The 18,976-nt window shown below is 34.0% G+C and overlaps 1 protein-coding gene across 3 annotated transcripts in view; it reads left to right on the top strand.

Annotated features, from left to right (window-relative positions):
• The window catches only part of TENM4 (teneurin transmembrane protein 4), a 3,006,191-nt gene that overhangs the window by 387,058 nt on the left and 2,600,157 nt on the right, over positions 1-18,976 (top strand). For all 3 annotated transcript variants that reach the window (XM_054661572.2, XM_063784373.1, XM_063784372.1), the window contains one exon: positions 13,263-13,306. The gene's annotated coding sequence lies outside the window, so the exon portion shown is untranslated. The remainder of the gene's footprint in view (positions 1-13,262; positions 13,307-18,976) is intronic.

Below are 18,976 nucleotides of genomic sequence, written 5' to 3'. Positions count from 1 at the left end.
TGCCTTGCAATATTAGTTTCATCAATAAGCACATACACACGTATAGAATGCTTCCTTTCTGCCTTAGATTGAGTTCGCTCAGAAAACAGATGCTCAGTTATCTAGAGATTTACTTGTAGCACAAAGTTCGATTTTTTTTGAGGGGGGTTCACAAAGTGGGTGGAAAGGTGTTTTTTAGGAATAGCACCTTGAAGAAATGTAAGGGAAATAAGGGAAGTGGGACTGGGTGGAGGGAGAAGTTGCTGCAGATGCCTCACCAAGTTCTGGGTACAATTCTAGAGCTGGTCTAATCTTTAAGAGTAACTGAAATTAAGGCAGAGAGACCTGGATTTTGTTAACACTTCACTGGTATAATACTTCATCCACCAGTACTAGTTTGAGGCTGCCCTGTCACACCCCACCATCACATACATCAAGAGGGAACATAATCTTGATTTAGGTACATCTGTCTCCCCTAGAGCAATTCCCAAGGAGGAATTGCTTTGAGCCATCAGCAGCCACCAACCCCAGCAGGTGGGACAACAAGAGCCATATTCCCAAAAGGCAGCTCTGGATACCACACCATAGTATCTACAATAGGGTACAATAGGGTTAATAATTTTAATAAAATACCTCAATCATGGTAGCTACCCATAGTCTAACACAACAAACACAACACCATTCAATGGTAGAAATTTATGTGAACACAAAAAACCTGATAGTCTGAATTGCATAATTGTAAAATACTTATTTGGTTATACATATTCAATAAACAATATCCATTAAGCAGACACAACCTTTACCATATTATAAAAGCTAAAATTACTAGTGAGGGATCAATGGACATTGTGTGCCGCCAAACCTAAGCAAGGCATATCACCTATATAGTGTCCTGGCCAAGCATGCAAAGCCTGAAACTAATCATGAAAAAAAATCTCAGACAAACCCTAAAGAAGGAATTTTCTATTTGTTAAAAAAGAGAGGGGATAGAGGGCTGAATTATTTAAAGATGTAAGTAACATAAAAGTCAGTGAAGGCTGTGGTAACATTTCTAATTTAAGAAGACTAAAAAGACATGAGAAGTAATGTTCTTTCTGGCCCTATACTGGGGAGAAATAGTGCTTACAGAGAACATTACTGGGAATAATCACAATGTTAGAATGCAAACAATAAATTAGACAAAAGTGTTGTTTGTATCTATATAAAATTAACTGAAGTTGTGGTGGGGTTATTACGTTAGAGAATATCATTATTCTTAGGAAAACTATGCTGAAGTATTTAGAAATAAAGGGCTATGAAACATGTAACTTGCCTATAAATTGTTTAAAAATTTACAGGAACGAATACCCAGAGACATACAGACACAATGAGTCTGAGTTTAGATATGTAGAGGTAAAACAGTTTTTTTTTTTAATTTTTGCAATAGTACATGCAAGAGATGTTTTAGACTAGAGAAGAGAGGTAGCACTGGAGGTAGCAAAGAATGTATGGATGGAATATGTTCTAAAGGCTGAGGCAACATGACTTGCTTAAGGATGTTAGGAGTAAGAAAATCAAATGGATCTATAAATGCCTGTTTGTTAAAAAGTTACTTACATCATGAAGTTTGTGATACTTTTCTTGCACTGTACAATCTTAGTTTGTACTAATCCTTCAAATATCAGCTGAAATTTCTTCTTTTTAAGTAAACCTTCTCTGATTACTATCAACGAGAATTGGACATGTGTTACCATCCTGAGAATAGTCTGTATTGTAAATTCCTAACATTTATGAGTAAATAAAACATCACATTTTGTAAGCACTTACACAGAAGCTACTCAACTTATAGTGGGCTTAAGTCCCAATAAACCCATCATAATTTGAAAATATCATAAATTGGAAATGAGTTTAATGCACCTAACTTACCAAACATCATAGTTCATCCTGTCCTACCCTAAACATGCTCAGAACACTGAACATCAGCCTACAGTTGGGCAAAATCATCTAACACAAAGCGACTTTATAATAAAGTATTGAATATCTCATGTAACTTATTGAATGCATTACACTGTACAGTACAGTATTGGTGTTTCACTCTCAGATCACATGGTTGACTGGGAGCTGAGGTTTACTGTCGCTGCCCAGCATTATGAGAGAGTATAATCCTGGATATCGCAATTTCGGAAAAAGAAGAAATTTCAAAACAGAAAGCAGTTTCTGGTGAATGCTTATCACTTTCATACCATCAAAAAGTCAAGAAATCTATAAGTCAAATTATGGTAAGTCAGGGACCATATGTATATAATCACATATACACACGCAGGCACAAAACCATAGGCATGTGTGTTTCCTTCTACTTCTAAGTGTTTTTTACAATAATGGTGTATATCAATAATTAAATAACTGTATAAGATAAAACCTACTTCAAATGTCCAAATGAAAGTGAATTTCTAGTTTTTAATCAAATGCCCAACTGTCAATGTTAATAAAATATATTTAAATAAATAGCTTATCTTTGAGTATTTCTAATATTAAATTTGTTTTATAAACACATTTACCATATTTGTTTTATAAACACATTACCCAAATTTAAATTTGTTTCATAAACACATTACCCATATTTAAAAATTTAGACTTACTTAAATGTTAAACTCATTTTATATCTTTCTTTTCACTTGGCTTTTTATAACATAATTTCCCACTCATTTTTCTCCTTGATTTTTATCTTAGATTAAAAACTATTTTTAAGTTATCTTTAAAAAAATACATTTTCTGAGCATAACTACTTGATAGAGGTTAGTATATATTTGCACCATATTCATTAACTTTGGAAAAACATACATATAAAGACTCAAAATCCTTGAAATTTTGTTCTATTATTTTTGAAATTTATTGTCACAGGGGATGGTGACAAATTCATATTTTGGAAATTATGCACAAGAGCATAAAGCAAACTAATTCCATATTTTTTTCAAGATACCATTTTAATGCTTGGGTGTTTTTAAAACTTTATCATTGCAATTCAACATTTTTGTTCCTTTAAAACTCATCCTGGTGTGGAACATTTCTATGTAATTTAGGCCAAAATGTTTAAAGACATATTCATAGTTTTGCTTCCTGAGAAATGTCTTCAATTTCATCATTGTTAAATATTTCATAAATTTTATTGATTTCTCCTGAAATTTTAAGACTGACATTTTCTGTCATTTTTCTGTCTTCTGTTATCTTTCTCTTATTTTAATCTTTGCCACATTTTTACTTTTCTTCTGTATTCTCAGAACATTTCTTAGACTGTACTCTAAATTATTGATTAGACTTGTGTCTTCACATTGGCTCCTTGACACTGGTAATATAATTTTGTGTTTTATGTGTTCTTTTTAAATGAGTTTGACACTTTTGACTACTGTTTTAGGAGATATTTTTAAAGTAAAAAAGAACATTCTTCTTTTGACTTTTAAAAACTTCTATTTTTCTGATCCTATCTCAAAGAGGTAAAATAATTTTGACTTTTAATAAAAATTCCCTTTTTCGTTAAAATTTATGTTAGTTTTCATAGAATATATGTCTTTTGAACATTTAGAATTGTTTATACTTTTTTGTTAATTTTTGTTTTTTTCTTCCAGATAGAGCCAATGATAGAGATATATAGATGTGAGGTTTTCCAACAGATAGGGTCTGGAGATTGCTCTTAAATCTTCTGCCTGAATATTTTCATTCTTAGGGAACCTTTTCTCAGTTTAACATCTGGAAGGCAATTGCGTATGTGCATAGAAATTCATCTGGCAGGCTCTTCTAAACTGAAATAGAATCATATCTCATTCTTTACTGCTTTATTTTCTGTCACTCGAAACTACCACCACCACAACAACAAAGTTGCTTTTTCTTTTCTTTTAATGGACGCTGAGTCTCTGAGTTAATGTAATACCAATACGAAGAATCTTCCTTCTTTTTGCAAGAGAAATTAATTTCCTTCATAAGGCAAGGCGCAAGTTAACCACCACACTCTATCAAATTAAGACCACCTGATTCCTCACTTTGGCAATCTCAAAAGTTTGCTCCTTTGCCTTTTCAGGTGTCATTATTTTAAAAATTAGGAGGGAGTTAAAAGATATGTCAAAGGTTACTAGTTAGATGCCACTTTAAATCAGATTCAAAACAACTGCTTTTCTATCAGTTGGCCTGACTCCCTATAGCCACAGTTATCTCTCAATTCTGGGAAGTCAGTTACTCCTGAGATAAGAAATATAAATTAGAAAGGAGGTTTGTTGGAAAGAACGCTGAACTGGGAGGTAAGAAAACTGTATACTGACTGTGGTATTCACAGGTTAATTGTCACAGCAATCTTTCATTTTATGGCTCAACTTCCTTATTTGCTTCGCAAGTGTCTTAGGCTCCATTGCTAAGTTGCATTCATCTTCTCGTTGTCTGAACCTAGGAGTTGTTTCTCTCTCTTTTTATTTTTTCTTTTCTATCCGCACTTAAGAAAGTTCAGAAGAAAACATGTTATACTTTTTTAAGTTTTAGCTTTTTTGCAAAGGTGGGTGGTAAAGAACTCTCAGATAGCTGCTGTCTGTGGAAGAAGAGGATTAAAAAGTCTCTAATTCTAGTGGAATCTCCTAGATATAATCATGTCACTAAGATATGATCATAACAAATACAAACTATATTGAGAGCAGCCATTAAAAATCGACATTCATATAAATCTTTGTTCTATATGGTCTACTTATCTATCTTATTAAAATGGCTGAATTTATGAGGATAACGTTTAGACATGTCTTTATTTTTTTATTTTATTTTATTATTATTATACTTTAAGTTTTAGGGTACATGTGCACAATGTGCAGGTTGGTTACATATGTATACACATGCCATGCTGGTGTGCTGCACCCATTAACTCGTCATTTAGCATTAGGTGTATCTCCTAAAGCTATCCCTCCCCCCTCCCCCCACCCCACAACTGTCCCCAGAGTGTGATGTTCCCCTTCCTGTGTCCATGTGTTCTCATTGTTCAATTCCCACCTATGAGTGAGAATATGTGGTGTTTGGTTTTTTGTTCTTGCGATAGTTTACTGAGAATGATGATTTCCAATTTCATCCATGTCCCTACAAAGGATATGAACTCATCATTTTTTATGGCTGCATAGCATTCCATGGTGTATGTGTGCCACATTTTCTTAATCCAGTCTGTCATTGTTGGACATTTGGGTTGGTTCCAAGTCTTTGCTATTGTGAATAGTGCTGCAATAAACATATGTGTGCATGTGTCTTTATAGCAGCATGGTTTATAGTCCTTTGGGTATATACCCAGTAATGGGATGGCTGGGTCAAATGGTATTTCTAGTTCTAGATCCCTGAGGAATCGCCACACTGACTTCCACAAAACTAGTTTACAGTCCCACCAACAGTGTAAAAGTGTTCCTATTTCTCCACATCCTCTCCAGCACCTGTTGTTTCCTGACTTATACATATCTTTAAAAAATGCTATAGCTTAAAGCAGATTCTCCTGTGACGGAAACATATTAGTGCAGCATTCATATATTCCTATCATAGATTTGGATCCGAATATCACACAAATTTATTGGTTCACTTAATCAACTATTTATTAAATTCATACTATTTCCTTGCAAAGTATTAGCCACCAAAAATACAGAGATGACACAACTTGTGCTCTTGAGAATCTCAAAGACTAAAAGGGAGAAATAGGGGTCAAGTAACGTATCTCTTACATGGTGTGATGAGTTCAATGTAAGCAAATAGTGGGGACTGCAGAAAGCAAAGCAACTTCAGCTGGAGTTCAAGGAAGATTTTTTTCTACATTTGATGGTTACCTGTATCTTGATGTGTCAGAAAGAATTATAAAGATAAAGAGAGTCGGTAGGGTGTCAAGCTAAAAGGAGTAAGTAGCCCAAATGTGATATGGCCTGGCATGTTCTGAGATCCGCAAAAGATTGAGGGAAGGGCATAAAGAGAAAAGAAATATAAGCCAAAACCTTGTATGTCAATTTAAGGAATTAGAACTGTCTTGCAAATGGAGAATAATTAAATGCTTTTACTTGGAAAAGAAGCAGTTCAGATTTACTGAAAACTTGTCCATCAAAACACCTCTAATGTCTAAGATCCACTTCTCATACATATAAAAGGTTTTGCTTTGTTTCTTAGCCATAGATTTCATGCCCACTTTCACAGCAGTCTAGCAAATGTGTAGTCAGATGCTGCACAGATGTGCATGTATGGGATGCATCAATATAATGCCAAGTTTTACCTAAAAAGATCTGTTTCTGGCTTCACGAACGTCATTTACAAAGAGGAACTGTACAGACTCCTTAATCATCTTGCTATATATATCCTGAGCTCCTTGAAGGAAGGGATTGTGTTTGAGTCATTTTTTCATCCTCAAAACTACCACATTGTCTTGAACATAGTAGTTATAAATATTTGAATGGATGAATGAACTAAGAAAATATAAAATACAGTGAGAAGCATAGGAAGCTAGTTTCAGCAAATTGGTTTTATCTCTATATCCTATTTCATATTCATTGAAAAGTTCTGTCCCTTCTGTTAGCACAGCATTTGTTTTTGTCACATGGTTTATCAATGTTGCTAATCCGCTGCTAATTAGCTGCCAATTCTTGTGCAATTTAGAAGAAAAAGGCAGAGAAGGGCTGTTCAAAGGAATATGCCTCAATGATCTTGCCTATTTGTTTTACATGTCCAAGGTCCCGTAGTACAGAGATGTTATACATACATTACCACAGGCTCACTGAGTATGGCTAGGAGTAGATTATGACTTGATTCAAAATTACTAGTAGAGTTTTATAGAAGAAATATTCTTTCTCTGTCATAAAGGCAGTGTTTTAGTGAAGGAGGCTCTAGGTTATCACAGCATCACTTAATGGGAAAAATACACAAACATTCCCACACATAAACAATGGACCCCCAATCATGGGTTTGAATCTTAGTTTTGCTGTTTACTAATTGTGTTACCTTGGCCTAGTTGCTTCATGTTTTTTATCTCATTTGTAAAATGGGAATGTTTGCCTCTAATGATTTTTTGCAGTGAAGAAATACAGATAACATAGGTAAAGCATTAGCAGAGTCTTTGCATATGAATGGATCTCAAAAATGATTTTTTTCTTTCCTATAATGATAAAGCATAGTGTGTTTTTATAAATCATGTACTCATTTCTATGCTTATCTTAATAACACAAACATGACTTATATTTTCTTCTGATAGTTCCCTCAAAGTTTCTCTACTAGCATATTTTCAGATTTTTTTCTAAATCGTATGGTCCTAAGTTATCCAATTTCTTTCATGAAGCTCTGCCTCACTAAAACGTGTTCACTTTTTGCAATCAAATCATGTATCACACAACTTAGCTGTTTAATGTATACTCCTTATAATTTAATGAATTATCCACCAACAGTCTTAAGTAAATTTCAAATTATTGGGGTGAGAGAGAGACCAGTTCAATTAAAGCCTATCTTTTTCCCAGACTACTTGGTAGCTCTAAATTGATTAAAGATAGGTGATTATTTAGGAAACTCATTGGGCTTAAAGTAGACAGAGGCAGAGATAATAAGGTTTGTGTAATATTCCATATGTCACTCTGTACTTCCAAGCCCCCTTTCATTTTGACTGGGCCATTTGACTGTTTTGGCCAATGAACCATGGACTGAAATGTGTCATTTCCAGCTTGAGGCAGCGAGACACTCAAGTGCTGTTTCTCAGTTTCTCCCTTCCCCTACTTTGATATAATCAAAGAGCTGGCAGATTCTAAGTGCTGTAACTGGAAGGCGGTAGAAACTCAGTCTGGTTCCCTTAGTAACCACATGGAGTAGCTTCTTTGTTCTAATTTTCCCAATCCTTTCTGCTCCTCAATAGACATGTACTGTGATTGAGCAAGAAATACTTGCTGTATTAAGCCATTGAAATTTAGGGTCAAATTTATTACTGTATCATAACCTAGTCTATCCAAATTAATACCTTCTTCAAATATATTTTTCTTTTAGGAAATGATTACTCCTCTACCATTACTGACAAATATATTGAGGTAAAGAACTGATAACCTGGTATTTATTTAACTATAAGTATTTTGATAGATAAACACAGTTATGCGTCACTTAACAATGGGGTTGGGTTCTGAGAAAAGAATCCTTAGGCATTTTTGTCCTTTTGCAATTATCATAGAGTATTCTTACACAAACCTAGATGGTATAGCCTCCAATATACCTAGGCTATATTGTATAGCCTATTGTTCCTAGGCTACAAACTGTAAAACTTGTTACTGTACTGAATACTGTAGGCAATTTTAACACAACAATATGCAGTGTTTCTTAGAACAGAACATTCTTATGCCTATCCTCATTTGTATATAAACAAATGAGCATACTTACATCCAAAAAATAATCTTTATGCTACTATTAAATAAGAGTGTAAGGATTTTTTTGTAATTTTATTTTTAAATATCTAAAAGAATTTGAGTTTACTGTAGTATTTTCCACACTCAGTTCATCATAATAATCACTTGGTATCTTTCTTAAAATATATAGATACTATATTTAGGTCCCACCCTAGTCCCAAATAATTAGAATTTACAGAAAGACAGTACAGAAAACAGCTTTCTAAAAAGCACCTCAGGCTAATTTTTTTGTCAAGAAAGTTTGAAAAATATTATTTTACTGTGGCGTGGAGGATGATAGTTGGGGTTTGATAAATGAATTTCTAACACAAAAGCACTTTATGAAAATAGTTTATAAAAGTAGTGCTAATTATGGTATAAAAGATCAGTTAGACACTGTCTAATTAATAGGTCTTTACAATCCTGTATATCAAAAATTCTGTGACACCACATTACAAGCATATAATTAATGTTCTAAAACTTAAAAATGTACTTTCACATATATTGCTTTATTTCATATGATTTCCATATGGTTAAATAATATTACTGTTATATTCTGTCTATAGATAAGAAAACCTAGGCTCTGATACACTATGTTTTGCTTCATATTCATACAACCAAAGGCTTTTCTAGTAAAGTGATGTTTGAATAGAAGCCTAAAGATAGTCACGCTTTAAGGTGTTCAAAAAAAGGAGAAATGTTGGAAAAATCATCGACATAATCTTGGAAATATTCTGAGTTAATCGATTCTACTCGTTTCCTAAGATTGGTCATTGTCTCTCTTAATTAAGGGTAAGAATTCTTCAGGTGGTGTTTGAGAGTCGATGACATTTCCTAAGAGTTTAAGAGTGATAAAAATCATTTGCTCTAGAGTCAGACTGTCCCAGTTCAATTCTTGGTTCTGTTCCTTAGCAGTTGTGTGGCTTTGGGGTTGTCACTTAATTTCTCTGTACTTCAGTTTCATTATGTGAAATGGTAATAATATTTAAACCCACATTAGGTTGTGTAAGGATTAATTGGGCAATAAGTGTAAAACACTCAGAAGAGCACTGACATGTAAATATTCAATAAGTGTTGCTTATTTCATGGTTGGAGACACTAGCAGGCTCTGGCAATCTCTTTTTCTGTTTGACAGGGAAACAAGAAACCTAATTATGATGTTTCCTACATTACAGTCTCAACCTCGTGCCTTGTTCACAGCAGCTGACTAAACTATGTTGAACCATGATGAATGCACAATGGTTCTCAAGCTTTTGGGTGCATCACAATCACCTGGAGGCATTGCTGCACCACAGATCCCTTTGCTCTACCCCCAGAGTTTCTGATTCTGGTAGTCTGGATGATGCTGAGGTTCCTGCTTTCAAACCATGCTCTGGACATGGAATGGACAATCAAATCAGATTACGGAGAGATTTGAAAAAAAGTTTAAGGGACCTGGGCTTTCTATTGAGGAGTTAGGGAATGGCAGAAGGCAAAACAAATAAATAAATGCTACCGCTATGTCAATATTTTATTAAATGGTATATATATATAGTTTTAACTTGAGCATGCCTATTCTTAGTAATATTTTCTAAGTTTCTCTGCTATATTTTACCTTCTCAGAATACTACTATTCTTATTTGTCATAGATCCAGGGCCCTGTGTCACTATTAGTGTGATTTGGTGTTTTTCTGTCCTTAGAACAAGGATTAAGTTTCAGTAAGAATAAAAATCACCTGGGTGGTGGTTAAAATGCTGATTTCTAGGGGGCAAATTTGACTCAATATGTTTGGCCAAGAGCCCAAAACTTTTCTTGGACAAACCACATTAATCTGATGCAAATGATTTGTGGCCCACATACGGAAATTCCCTAGATTTTTTTCTTCAAATTCCATCTGCTGTTGAAGCAAAACTGACTATTGCATTTTTTCATTTTTAAAATGTAATTTTTATTTTTAGGTGACCTCTCAGTCCAATTTGTTACATTTCATTAAAATCTGCTTGGTCTACGCCTTTTTTCCAATTTCAGCATTTGGTATAAGACATTTACAGAAAAGTGACTTGAAAGCAATTTAACCACAAGTTCAGCCAAATTAATTTAAGGAGAGTTTAGTAAACAGCCTTGCTTTCTGTACTTAAGTGATCAATTTCAACACCTGCTTTTCCTTCCAGATGGAGTTAATTAACATTAAAATTATTGCCTATAGCAGAGGCTTTTTTTTTGATAACTCGCAGCCTTCCAGCTGCATCCAGATTCCTACACTTCTGAAAATTAAAAACAACATGAGATGCAAATTTATTGTTGAACTGTTTCAAGATATGCACATAAATACAACCTTGGAAGAAAGAAAACTTACATGTGCAAAGTGGATACTGCATGTCAGGCATTTTAACATATAAAATCTGATAAACTCCTCATAACTATCTCAAGAGGGGTGTTATTCTACACATACTTAAAATATAAAGAAACTGAAAATTAGAAAAGTTTTGTAACTTTTTGGATGTTATGCAGTTATTAAGTAGCAGAGCCAGAACTGCTATTTAACCAAAGTCCACATTTTGTCTACGATTCTAGGCTAGGCTTAGACTGAGGTGACGATTGGAAATTTTAAAAAGAAATCCCCAGGGAGTATGAGTTAAACTAATTGGTGTGAGGTAGTTTATACTGAGATAAATGTTACGTTTTAAATATTATGAATTATGTATACATATATACGTCTACATAAAATGCCCGTGAAGCTCCATTGTGATGTGGTGACACTTAACTATTCCGTAATCGTAGTTCACTAAGAGCACTGAGAACTGCTTATGTGTCAGACACCAGAGTAGGGGTTAAGAAGAGATCAAAACCAAGGAAAGGTAAAACGATTATTACAATGGAGTCTACAGTAATGAGAGTAATGAGGTATAGGAATTGTGGATTCAAAAAATGAAGAGGTATTTAGTGAGGAAGTGGTATTTTAGGTATAAACAGTTGTTCCTCACATTTCTCATTAAATCTTTCCATAATCCTCATTTTAAAGAGGCATTTTGCTGATTTATAACTGTTCTTTATAAAAGGTAGCTTTATAAGTAAGTTTGGAATAAATAACTTTATAAATAAGTTATTCATTCCGCTTTTTTTTCCCACTGAATTTCATGGTACCAGTCCAATTCATTTAAATGTTACAATAGAAGAAATATCTTTTAAAAATACCTGAAATACCCAGCACTTTCTAGTGATTGTGAATGAACAATACAGTTAAGAACATTGTCCATCATCATCTTATAGAAGATCCATTATCTATGGAAGACTTTCATTAGAAAAAGCAGTGGCTTTTTCAAATAACTTATTGGTGATGGGGACTATTAGAGAATGTAGTTAATATACTATTCTAAGGGAGATACATGATATACACACATTTATATATTTACATACACACATATGCATATCCACAGTCAAGTCTATTTGCAGTAGTTATATCTATGAAGTCACCATGAATTAGCACATACTGAACCATTGCTCCTGTGGGAAATATAGGACTAGGTTCCTGCCAGCCCGAGATCACAACATTGTTGTCAACTGACATACAAAATTTTGTTTTATGTGTAAGGATACATTAATTAGTATATATTGTTGATTCATAGACATTGCACTTACAGTAACCAGCACTATACCTTGTGCCTGAACAAAGCTTACTTACCACACACATTTTCTCCATAAGGCACATCACAGCCTCCTTGTGCTCAGAGTGTGATAAAGCATTTCAGCACTACGCTTGGGAGCCACTTTTAACAGTAAAATCATCAACAAAAACACAAAAAATGAGAAAAGTGTGACACTAAATAGACCTTGAAAAGGACACTTGTGTCCAGTATGAGAGCTGAAACAAGAAGGTAGACCATTGCCTTGTTCAGCCTCAGGGAAGATACGTTGTTGGGTAATTCAGAATTTTTGCCATTCTGCATGTACCCACAAATGACCTCAAAAGTGCCACAAGTATTGATTTTGGGGTTACAAATAAATTTTAGCCAATCTGAAGTTTACAAATATCAAATCTATACATAACAAGAATAGAATATACATAAACATATGTCACTTTAAGTTATTGTAAATAATCTCCATAACCACAGTGTAACTCTCTAACTGTAGAAGGTCTCATCTTTTCCTTTAGGTATATATCTCATATGTACTTTATGTTTTTAATGTTTATAAATAATTACTCTCAGTCTCATATGTCATCATTCTGGGCTGAGAACTCCACAAGTTTTTATAGGATATTTTAAATCACATAGATTATTCTGAAGCTAAGGGCCCTAATAATTCAGTTCCTGTGGTTCTCTATATTTTATTGTCCACCAAGTATTAAGACTGATATTTTTGAGTTGGAACTCCCAATGTGTTTTGCTGGGAGTCAGCAAACTGGCCTGAAGCCAAATCCTAGTGAGCTTTCTATTTTTGTCAGGAATGTTTCATTGGAACACAGACACACCCATTTACTTACATACAACCATAAGTCAGTACTTGGGAAGGAGACTGCATGCCTGTAACGTCTAATAACATTTGCTATCTGCTCCTTTAGAGAAGTGTGTCAATCCTCCTGTCATGACATAAGGCTACAATAGATTTTTATCACATCTGCTTAGACAATTAAGTAGGCAAAGACTCTAATTGGAACTATTTTTTATCTTTAATGCACTTTAACCCTAGTTGATGCCTTCAGTTTACTCCTTTGTCATATATTTTGAAAATGTGTTTGTATAGATTTGCCTATCTATGGAGAATCTTGTTCATTCCAAATAATTGAATTGCTTAGTGTGATTGAAATGCATTTTGTCTGAATACGACATATTTAAATCATAGCTGAGTTAACATAGCTATAAAAATATAATATGATGTCTAAGTTTACTATGAAATACTCAGTTTTTATATTTTTATTTTTTCAGTGTCCATTTTGCTCGGAGATGGTTGCTAAGATGTAAACTGACTGGTAAGTGATAGCGCATTTATTAATAACTATGTAATTTTTGAAAGTAGAGATTCTGTGTTTATTCTGACACTCTGGTTCTTTTTTGTTTGGTTGGTTTTTGTTTTGTTTTGTTTTGTTTTGTTTGTTTTGAGACGGAGTCTCGCTCTGTCGCCCAGGCTGAAGTGCAGTGGCGCTCTCTCTGCTCACTGCAAGCTCTGCCTCGCGGGTTCACGCCATTCTCCTGCCCCAGCCTCCCGAGTAGCTGGGACTACAGGTGCCCGCCACCACGCCCGGCTAATTTTTAAAAAATTTTTTAGTAAAGACGGGGTTTCACCGTGTTAGCCAGGATGGTCGCGATCTGCTGACCTCGTGATCCGCCCGCCTCGGCCTCCCAAAGTGCCGGGATTACAGGCGTGAGCCAGCGCGCCGGGCCCGACACTCTGCTTCTTAAAGCTGGAAACCAAGAACTATAACTTACAGGGATTAGAATATTCTGTTGTTTTCCTACAGATAAAGCACTGAGATAAATATTTTATTTTTATTTGTGCTCACTGAGCAGTAAGTTTAAACAGTTCAATTTGCAAAGTGGAAAAAATAATTAAATTATTTGGATTATAGTCAATGTTTGTGTCAGTCATGAATTAAATCTGAAAGGAAAACAAAGGTTCATATGAGTAAAAGGAAAGAGGAAAGATAGGGACACTAACCTAACAGGAATTATCAGCCAGTAAGTTCTATAATCAATGTAACTTGCTTAGAGTTTATATTCTTTAAACTTCTTAGTACTTCATGAAAACGATGGAACATACCTCTGAAATTCATTCTTCTTATATGTGGTTTCTACCTTATTCCATAGAAATATGGAAATAAATGATTTATTTTTGTTCTAGAATTTGAATGGATGACATTTTTGTTTCCTTTATGCACCAAAGCATTAGGTTTGCTAAGTTTGCAGCATGCGTATTTAAAAATGAGTTATATATCAATTATGTTTTTCGATACATTTTAAATTCAATTGTTAATAATTGTCAAGGTTACTAGAATCTGTGAGTTTTATTTGGGAGTTAATTTTAAAATACACATTTTTTGAGAGTTAATTTAATAATTTTAATGGCAGACGGTATTTTCTTTTGTTATTCACATATCATTCAAGTTGCAATAACCATAATTGCAAAGTTATGGGTTTTAGCATAAACCTAGGGAAATCTAGATTATTTTCTGATTTAATAATTTATACATTCTCTGGAAGCTCCTATGGATCTTTATAACTTAGCTGAGTACCAGTACAACAGAAAGGATAGTATTCTTTACTCAAGTGATGAATAACATCTGGTAGGTTGTTCAAGAGGTATTGTTGGTGTTTGCACTTGTTCATTGAATAATAAAATACTTAACTGAATATCACATAATATCTTGGGAATGTCATTGGAAATAAAATTATATATATACTTTTTAAAATTATGATTCAGAAGATGTAATTTCCATTAATGTCTAAATGTATTTTTAATTTAGGCAGACATCTTAGCTATATATTTTTTATTATTTGTCATTTTATCATTTTATCATTTACATTTGAAATAGCAGAGACAATGTTATCTGATGATTTGAAATAAAATATGTGACACTCATTATATATTACCTTATCTGCTTGTTGCCATTTTATAAAAAAGTACATTTGTTCTCCCATAGCATCTCCTTTAAGCATTCATTTGGTTATTGAGACAATGCTACCTGATATCACCACTGGCAAATATGATAATGTCGAGCAATTATAATCTACATTCTAGGTATCAGTTGAGAACAGGCTGAAGTAAAAGCATTGTGAACTTTTAAAATGTCCTATGCAAACCGAGAAACATTAGGATAAATAAAAGGGAAAAAAGAAATAAATGAAAGCAATTAGTAGAAAATGCAGGGGTTGCAAAGTGAGAGATCAACTCACTATAAAAACTAGTTTTTTTTGTGAATATGCGATCTGAAAAATGGAAAGTTAGGTCATGTGATTATATATTTATTTAGTAGATTTTAATATTAATGTTATTTTTGAAAAGTGTAAAACATGTTAGCACTTTTTTTGAAAATATTTAGCGTATCTGTTTGTTGCCTTAACTGGACACTATTTGATTGGCTGTCACATTAGAGAGAACCATAGTACAGAAGACCATAAAAAAATGTTATAATGGAACTTTTGAAAGCTAGTATGGGAAGAACTAGTCATTAACTAGCTACATTGGTGACATTAAACAGCTATTGAATGCTGAACATTTAATGGGTCCAGAGTAGCAGCCTCATGTTTTGAATCCTTCACCTCCTGTATCTCAGAAGGACAACTGTTTTTAGTTACCAGTATTTCTGCATTTCATTTAATGCCATATTAAGAAATGCATATAAAACATTCAAATCTAAATGTTGAATCAGGAGAAAAAAATAATAGCTTATTTGTGATACTACACTGGAAACATGACAAACAGATTGACATGACTCAAGCAATTCATGTGAATGGATAAAAGAGTAAATTTAACTTTTATAGGTAAGCAGCTATTTTCCAAACTGTTATAACATGATGAATTCAAAAGTCAACATTTGTTGCATCAAAGGCTTGCTCCTGGGCCTAAAAGTATTCCCTCCTGTAATGTAAGAATTTCTCACTGGTTTGGATTCTCATATATCTACCCTGATAAACAAGGAAATCATTTGTCTAAAGTCATTTGTTAAAATTTCCCAACCACTCAACTCTTACTAAAATTCATTTTCTTCATAATGCTGCTTGTCAGTAACAAGTCTAAAAGGATGAATCAATGCACTAAAATAATCAACACTGCTTCAGGTTTACATTAGTCATTAAAAACTATGAAGACATAATTTGGAGATTGATAACTGCTATAAATGAGTAAAGTGTACTTATAAGTGACATTTTGGCTGACACCCTGGTTTGGTGCAGAACCCTAAGCAAAAAGAAAGTACCTTAATAAATATTTGTTGATTTAATAAATTAATGGAGTATATTTTTGAAGTAAGACTCTGGGTAAAAAGAAAATAGTAGTAGTGTAATTAAATTATACAAAGCACCATACTTAGTTTCGGTAAAGGAGCAGTATTGCATATGTTTAATAGTAAAGACACCAGATCCAGAATTTCTAATTGAAAATTCTGGTGTATACAAGGTATACAAACTTGTGTCTCTCTGTGACACATTTTCATCGTCTCAAAGTATGGAAAGACTGAATCCTTGTATTCTGCTTGGAGAGGTTCCTATCACACAGTAAACATTACATACTTATTGGCTACAGTTATTATTATTACCATTGCTGTGGGAGTTGGTGAAATTAGATGTATCTTTCATGATCAAGGAGTTTTTATTCTAGTGGGAGAGACAGATATAAACAAGATTAACTCTAATATAAATTATGATGTTTCTGAAATTTGAAATAGATGACTAGTGAAGATTTAACGAGTGAGAATTTGGACTCGTGTCATGAATGAGGTAGCTCTTTAACTGATTCCTGAATAATTTTACATTATTGTGAAGTTTCTCATGAATATTTCGGCATAGAAAATTGCAAAGACTGTATTCTGACAAAGATGAAGTAGCTAGACCTAAAGGGGCATGAAGAACCCACAAAACAACATTCACCCCTAAATGATACTACTCATTAATATATTAAATAATTATTGCATTAAAACTGATTTTATGCCATTTCCTGCTGATATTTACTTTTGAAACTGGCATTCAAGGCCATTCAATGTCAAAAGCCAACGTACCTCTCCAAACTTACCTTCCTATTCTCCACCTACCAGCTCCAATTTCATTTTATGCTCTAGACATTTTTTGTCTCCTTTTTCCCAAGCTCACCGTGGTTTTATACATTTTCCTTTCACCTCAAAGGCTCTTATAGCTAGTCCTACACTGGGCAAAATTCTAGCCTTCTAAAGAATTTCTTGTTCAAATGTTATTTCCTTTGTAAAACTTCCCCTGACTTTCTGCATCATTCCAAATTTGGCAGATAGCCACCAAACAGTGCCTCTTCTCTCCCCCTCACCAGACACACACCTGCACGCGCATGCACGTGCACACACACATACACACACTCTACAAGGCAGTTATAGTAAAGTCTTAATTTCTTTAATCAGGGATAGAAAATATCTTATTAGAAGTGCATTTAGACACCCAGAACTGGAATAGATGGAGCTTACCTATGTGGATTCCCTTGGCTCTCCAAATCCAAATCCATAAGGAATGAGGGCTGCCATGCAGCTGCCAGTGATATTTTCCACATACAGTAGAGTCTTGCTGATTTCAAAAGCTTAACTTCTCTTTTCACTACTACCCATGAAGAATTACACATACAATCTATATGCTTCCATTTAAGGAAAACATTGATTTCCTCATTCTGAACTAATCTCAGTAGCAGAGAGGAGCTTTTACAACTTAGGGGAAGCAGGAATATAGTTCTGAGTAGTACTTGCATTGAAAGTTGCATCACTGCAGAAAACTCATTTTTCAAATGCCTCTACTCAGTATTAGACCTTTTATCTTCTAGCTCCCATAGCACTTTCTCTTTAATATGAGCTGGCCTCCAGGTTGGGGACTGGGAAACAGTAGGTAAGACATAGTTTTGACTTCATGCAGGTCCTTGTAGAGTAGAAAACACAAATCAATAGCAAGATAATTTGGTCATTTGTGTCACTATAGAGGCAAGTATTGAGTGCACTGGAATCATGTAAATAGGACATCTACATTGTATTAAAAATAGAGTAATTCAAAGAAGGTGACACCTGAACCATTGATATGAGTTAACTAGAAAAAGAGGTTGGAGAGAACGTTCTAGTCATATTGGATACTGTGTAAAAGAGCCGTTAAATAAGAATACCTTCAATAATGTAATTCAGCATTTTGGTCTCTGTTCAAGACTGTGACGTCTTCAATGTTAGAGAGCATTTTTGTACTTTGGAGTCCAACTTATAATAGGTGCTATTTTGGCAAATATTTTTTGAATTATTTACTGACTGTGGTCTTATCACTCTGCTGGGTGTTCTATATAAAAATTTAAAAAAAAACTAAACTCCTGATTCACTGAAAATATTTTACACATGGACACATATGTGTGTGTGTGAGTGTGTGTGTATTGAGGGATGGATGGATAGGTAAGTAGGTAAGTAGATAGATGATTGATTGATTGATGGATGGATGGATAGATAGATAGATAGATAGATAGAAAGATAGAGACAGAGTCATCGCAGGCTCTTTTAACGTTGCAGTTCCTTAAGGATAATTTGGCCATGGAGTAACTCTGTCTTTTGGACTTTCACAATCTGTACATTTCTGAAAATTTTCATCCGAGGAATGGTACTTTCATTGGTGACATTTGAGTGATTATCTTATTGAGTTATAACACATTGATTTATATGAAGTGCTTTTTTAGGCGCTCGATACATGCTTGTTGACTGACTGATATTCATAAACATTTAAGATAAGAATGATGTATATAGCAAAGTTATTTTGCCAACAGGAAACTAACTGGATACCAAGATTTGTATACAATGTAAATCATAAGGACACAAATGTCTTGCAACTGCCTGGAGGAAGCACACAGATGCACTTTTCCACGCAACAGATTCACTTTGCTGCAGCTTATGACTGAGAAAAAGGCTTCAGGCAGGACCAAACAAACTATTTCTGAGACTGACAAT

The sequence above is a fragment of the Pan troglodytes genome, chromosome 9 (genome assembly GCF_028858775.2).
Source record: "Pan troglodytes isolate AG18354 chromosome 9, NHGRI_mPanTro3-v2.0_pri, whole genome shotgun sequence".
Taxonomy (NCBI): Eukaryota; Metazoa; Chordata; class Mammalia; order Primates; family Hominidae; genus Pan; species Pan troglodytes.
This window is presented reverse-complemented; position numbering and strand designations above follow the sequence as displayed.